We start from the raw sequence: 7,340 nt of genomic DNA, 5'->3' as shown, positions 1-7,340 counted from the left end.
TGAACTTGCGAGATTGTTGTTTAAATCAATCCAATTCCCTAGTTGTTATTGCTATCATTTTATTAAATCTAAAGATCTTGTTTTAGGTTATCCAATGGTTAGATTCTAATGAGAGTTTGTTCATTAGAAAAGGAATTATGAGGGCTTTCAAGTAATAAAGCTTGTTATTACCTAGGATTGACAATTTTTGAGAAAGGTGAAATAATGTTGCTATTGATTTAATCCATGAGTTGTAAGGGCGAGATTAAACCAAGAGCTAAATCCACCAAAGTTGCGTATCAACCTTGAACAATTATATTGCACATCTGACTTTTTTTGCCTTGGTTATATTAAACAAAGACATTGCACTCTCTACTAATTCTAACCATTCTTTTGCTACTATAAGATCTTTAGTACCTAAGGATTTTCTATAGCTGGTGCATGACAGGAAAGGAGTAAATAGGATGTAGTTAAGTCCTGGCCACCACTTGAGTATTTGAGGAAGTCACTTCTACTAATGCATTAGTAGGTGGAGTTTAAACTGATTCGCTAACTTGAACCTGAACATTGGTATGCTCCCTTTCTTTGAATGCCTCCTCAATTAAATTCTTAACATTTGTAATCTTAAATTCAAGTTGAGTAGCTAGGGTTGACATCCTTAAACTTTAAGCCTGAGGGGATTAGTTATAGGTGTACTACATGTAGCTTTCTTGGTTTTTCTCATTTTTCTAAAAAACTTATAATCAATCATTTAAAAAATTCAATTAAAGGAATATAAAATCTTACTTACAGTGGTTGACATATGAAGGTGATCAATGTGACACAAGGTATCTATTTTTATCAAAAACATACATTAATCAAATACTTGGTTTTTCCAAAATCCAGACTTTGATACCAATTGTAACATCCCCTCCTTAAGCGTCATACCATTTGAAGGTAGTGTTATTAGAAATCAAGAGAAAAAATAAATCGAAGTATTAGTTTTTTCGGAGTCTTAAAATAATCAGAATATTCTATATATGCAGAAATCAAACCAAGTATTAAAACGAATTTAAACATTAATAATAATAATAATAATAATAATAATAATTAATATTATAATTTAGACCAAACAAGTAAAATCGTTTGTTCTAATTTCACATAACATAACTAAGATATTTATTAAAAATCGTAAACAAGAAAATCTGTCATCTTGTGCCTCCACCATTGATTGGCTATCCCGTAGCCCACCACAAACTCATTTTGAACCTACAAGACCGAATAAAAACAGGTGAGTGACAAATTACTCAGTAAGTAAGAATCTTCATTGTACATTATTATTTTTTAGTCTCTCTAAATTCTTATTAGAAAAATAATTTCTTTTTTTTTAAGGATTCTTATTTATTTAAGAATATCTATCATTTTAATTCTTTTCTTTTCTTTATGTGGATCAGTCTAGGCTATATTAGGGATTTCGCACCATGGCCATATGACTTCTCTGTATTGGTTATTGCAATCCATGATACCTATGAATCAATCTTTTTCATAATATCTCTCTATGAGTGTATACTATAGACTACATGTCCTCTCTATGGGTGCATAGTCTATGTCATGGGTACCCCCTCAATCTCAAGTATTTGTATAGCATAACAATTAATTTTATCTTTTCCTTAGGATGTCTTTGTCCCGTCACCCTATGAGTGTATACTATAGACTTCATGTCTATTCAAGAGTTTTGATTTTTATTAGTGTGAAAATTTTTTGTAATATTCTTTAAACCAAAAATTTTTAATCAAGACTTAATTTAAAAAAAAAAAAGTTAAATAGACACATAATCATACGTTGTTTATCATACAGAATTGAGCCACAACAATACAAGTATACATGACACCCTTAATAAATCTATTTTATATTGAGCTATAAAGACTCTCTCTAATCTAAGGCTATACATGTTATTTCAATCATATGAATGATTGTACAAAATCTCTATGTGACCATTTATCTTTTTGAACCTTTATTTCAACATCATTGAACCTTGTTCATTCGAAATTCAACAACCAAACCACATTAGAACCATGGTATTATTTTCCGGATTTTCATCCAAAAATTTACACCCATGTCCAACATTCGATATTTCCATCCTAACAAGTAATTTAATTGTTGCTAGACCATAATCTTCTAAAGCATCAATTTTCATAAACTTAGCAGATTATAACTCATGCTTTTCCATCACCAAAACTCACAAAAACATCAAAGCCAAAAAATGAAAAATCAATAATCTGAAATTAGATTATGGATAGAAAACAAAACAAAATTTAATAATGTTAAGCCAAGAAAAACTCACATAACTCATAAAATTAGATTATGTACAAAACATTCAATGACGTTAAGCCAGGTAACAAAAACAAAATTCAATGATTATGGACAAAATTTCAATGTTAGATTATTTAACGATGTTTAGGCTAGATTTGAACCGAGCTCGTTTGAGCTCGAATAAGCTAACCTCAAACGAGCTTGAGCTCGAGCCTGAGCCTGCAACTTCAATATTTTTAAGCTCAAGCTTTAGAGTGTTTATCTCGTTAAGCTCACGTGCTAAAAATTTTGATACAAAACGATGTCGTTTTGACCGATATATATTAAAACGATGTCATTTTACTAACGAGCTAGTTAAAACCTCGAGCGTGATTTGAGACGAACTCGACAAGCCCAAACTCGAGCTCTGCTTGGTTGGAATCTAGCGCTAATGATGTTAAGCATTATTCACAAAATGTTGTGATGGTTTCATATATATATGAGATTCTAACCGGCCACATTAGATTATGGACAAAAAAAAAATCAATGATGTTAAGCCAAGTAATAAGAACTCACAAAATTCAATGATGTTAAACTAAGTAATAAGAACTCACAAAATTCAATGATGTTAAGCGAAGAAAATGGACATAAACCGAACAACACAATTGAAAAGAAAAATTAAAAAAAATAAACCATAACCTTAAATTCTTTTTGCAAATATCAATAAAACAAAAGAGAAGAAGACATAATGGTCTCTTTACCAAGCAACAATAAATGGCCTTCCATAGACTTATTTTATGAGATATTACATCACCATGTTGAATAATCTCTCTAATAAGGTGGTATCATCTGGTTATGTGCTTGAAGTTCTGATGAAACCGCAATTCCTTTACCTAAACAATGACTTCATTATTGTCGTACTAGAGCCCAATAGGTTCGACAGTGCTTGGAACCACTTCAAGTTTTGTCACAAACTTCTTGATCTATACAACTTTTTTTGTCGCTTTTAAGAGGACAATATAATCAGACTTTGTTGTAAAATCAACCATTGTACTTTGTTTAGAGTTTTTCTAGCTTATTACACCACTATTCAAATAAAAGACAAATCTTGATTGAGATTTAAAATCATCTCGATCAGTTTGGAAACTGACATCATTGTAGTCTCTAATAGTGAGTTCAATGTGCCATCCATAAACTAAGAATGCATTCTTAGTCCTTTTAGGTACTTCAGGATATTCTAGACAATTATCCAATATTTTTTACCTAAATCAGATTGATATCTACTACAAACGTTTAAGGCATATGAGATATCAATCCTTGTACTTAGTATGATGTACATGATCAATCTTATAACTGAGGCATATGAGATCTTACTCATCTTATCTCTTTCAGATTGTATACATGAACACATCTCTTTTGAAAGATATATACCATGAGACATAGGTAGAAATCCTTTCTTAGATTTTTTAATACTGAATCTAGTTAGTACTTATTGATGTATGTGCTTTGACTTAGACCCAACAACCTATGCATTTTATCTCGGTAGATTTTAATTCCAAGAACGTAAGGTACTTCTCCTAACTCCTTTGTGGAGAAACAATTAGATAACCATACCTTTAGTAATTGCAAGTTTGGTATGTCATTTCCAATAATTAATATGTCATTGACATATTGTTGACTCAAAGAGTCATTATGCTATTATTTTGATGATAACAAACTAATATGTCCCTAAGCATATTGACTAATGACTTTACTTAAGTGTAAGTTTATATCACAAGAATTTACCTAATACACTTGAAAGAGTATCAAGATGAAAATGAAAGACAAGACTCAAGTGAAGAATTCTTAAAGATTTGAAGAAAAACTGAAGTTTAGGTAGATATATTTGTAATGTTAAAGCATTTATTCTTATTAGAATATTTATTTGCATATGAAAGCTCTCATAATGATTTATTTCATATCTTTCATACTTTAAGGTTAAAGTGTCATTTGTCAAACTTAATGAGGTAAACCGATCTTTATCAAATTCCAATGCCCTATTTGAAATTATGAAGTTTTGTGAACTAAAATATCATATCTCAATTTAGAGTTTGTATAAGTTTTTCAAAAATAGGTTAAATTGACATTTTTCATATCTTTCAAAATTTTGGGTTAAAATGTCATTTTTTCAAACTTATTGAGTTAAACCAAATTTTTATCAAATTTCAATAACTTATTTGAAATTATGAAGTTTTGTGGACTAAAATTTCATATCTCAAAGTTGTTTTTGAAAAAGTTTTCCAAAATGGGTTAAATTATCACTTTTCAAAGTTTTTGAGGAGAAATTACAAATTTTCAAAATTTAGGGGTAAAATGTAATAAAATTTGGTTGACTGATTTTAACCAACTGAATTCTTCGATGATAGCTTCTGAATTTTCCAAAAGTCATGTATTTTAGCTTTTAGAAATTCGGTTGATTAAATTCCTTTTGGTAAATCGAATTGTATTATGAATTTTCTAACAGTTAGTGCTACATCACATTCGATTGACCGAATTACATTCGGTCGATCAAATTTTATGTTTTTTGGAAAATTAAAATCTCTAGTTTTTTGCACAATGGTAACTTTCCTTATTTTCCCTTATATAAACTTAATCAAATCTACTTAGGAAGGACTTTTTCCATTAAAAACTTTTATATATTTGAGAGTAAATCAATTTTGAGCTATTCACTTGCAAATCCTCTTCTCTATTCAAAATTTTTGCTTAAATACTTTTTGATTTCATTTGTATTAGGTTGCACTAAGCTTAAATTTTCATATACACTCTTTGAGAGACATTATATTTCGAATTCATATAAAAATTCGTATTATAGAAGAGTAAGGTTCACTCTTGAAGAGACTAGAAAATTTTTAACGAGAGAAATTGAGTTCTAGTACTTGTAAAACTTAGTAGCATCTTGGAAGCTTTTTTTTTTTTTTTTTGTAAAGAAAAGTTTGGTTGGGGTTTTGTCAACCAAGGATTAGTAGAATAATCCGAGAAAGATAGCTTGGAGGAGTGGATTTAGGTCGGGTTGTGTCAAACCATTATATATCACGTGTTTGATTTTCTCATCCCTCAAACTTATATTTTGTGTTATGTTATTTTGATTGTGTTGATTATTTAAAATATCTTTTGTCATTTTCATAAATTATATTAAAATAGTCAACATTCATTAAATTGAATAAATTAGTTTTAATTCTTTAATTTTGTAAAGATTATTTTAGATTGTCTAATTCACCCCCTCTCTTAGGTCATTTGATCCTTCACATATAATATCATAAATGCAATAACACTCCCATTGACCTTTTTATACACACATAGTTTATCTTCATTTTTTATGAATCTGAACCTACAAACTATTTCATCAAAATGAATGTTCCAGCTTCTTGAAGCTTGCTTAAGTCCATAAATGGACTTTTGTAACTTACATACCTTGTATGTTTGTCTAGCAAGAATGAGACCATTAAGTTATGCCATATAGACGTCTTCTATAAGGTTGTTATTCAGGAAGGTAGTCTTGACATCTATTTGAAAGATTTCATAGTCATAGTATGCTATTATAGCAAGCATAATCCTAATAGACTTATGCATAGTAACTTGTGAAAACATTTTATCATAGCTAATGTCGTGCTTTTGAGTGACACATTTGGCAACCAATCGTGCTTTATATGTATGCACTTACCTTCCATGTGAGTTTTCCTTTTGAAAACCCATTTACGCCCTACAGGTTTTACCCTTTCAGGTGCATCTATCAAAACTCATACTTATTTCTACTACATGGAGTCTATTTCAAATTTTATGGCTTCCAAACATTTTTTGAAATTTGGACTTAAATTAGTATTGTTATAGGTCATCAATTCGTCATCATGGATGACCAATACATCATTGTGTTAAGTCAAGAGAAAACAAGATCTTTTTGGCTCTTGATGTACTCGTGTAGACCTATGTAGTTCTTGTGTGTATTAAGGTTATTCCATCTAAAGTGGAGGAACTCCCTTATCATGCTCAACCATCTGTGATGGCACATTGTCTTATCTATAATTTGTGGTATCTTATGGTACAAAAACTTTATCAAGTTCCACTATCCTCCTACAGGTCTTTTTGAGAATAAATTTTTTCTCAAGGAATATGTCGGTGTGATCAACAAAAAGCTTTTTCTTATTTGGGTGGCAGAAGTAGTATCCTTTAGTTTCCGTTGGGTACCCCACAAAGATATACTTTTTAGAATTAATGTTCAACTTTACAATCCCAAATCTTCAAGTAATCAAAATTGGGTTTTTGCCTGGTTCACAACTCATATAAAGTTTTGTCTACAGATTTAGATGGGACATGGTTTAATGTATAGGTAGCAGTTTCTATGAAACTTATCATGGAGCTAACTATTTCCATCAATGTCTTATTCTTTCATTCTGAGGCTCCATTATATTGTGGTGTATTAGAAGAGTGAGTTGAGATATTGTTGTCACATTTCCTTTAAGGTATTCTCTGAATTCATCACTTAGATATTCACCTTTTTAATCATTTCAAAGGATTTTTAATTTATTTACCAAGTTGTTTTTCTACTTTGTTCTTGAATTCTTTGAATTTGTCAAAACATTCAGATTTGTATTTTATCAAAAATACATTGCCATATCTACTGAAGTTATCAATAAATATGACAAAGTAGACTTCCTCATATCTATTATGCATTGTCATAGGGCCACACGTATTGATATGTGTAATGTCTAACAGTTCAATCACCTTTTCATTATGTCCAATGAAAGGTGTTTTGAATATCTTACCCAGTAAACAATTCATATTCATCGTATGACTTAAGGTTAAATAATCACAAAACTCTTTGTTTAAGGAGTCTCGATATGCATTTCAATCCTTTGTGCCTAACCTGCAATGCTATAGATATATGGTATTCAATTCATCCAATTTTAATTGTTTATTATTTTGCATATTGAAAATTTCATTATCAAGTTTCAAAATACATAAACCATTAGACAATTTAACTATTTCATAAAGAATATTATTTAAATTGATAGTTATAGTACCACTAACAATTGAAAATATATATCACTCTTTGT

The sequence above is a fragment of the Mangifera indica genome, chromosome 20, assembly GCF_011075055.1.
Source record: "Mangifera indica cultivar Alphonso chromosome 20, CATAS_Mindica_2.1, whole genome shotgun sequence".
Taxonomy (NCBI): domain Eukaryota; kingdom Viridiplantae; phylum Streptophyta; class Magnoliopsida; order Sapindales; family Anacardiaceae; genus Mangifera; species Mangifera indica.
The sequence above is the reverse complement of the archived record's forward strand: the minus strand, read 5'-3'. Positions refer to the sequence as shown.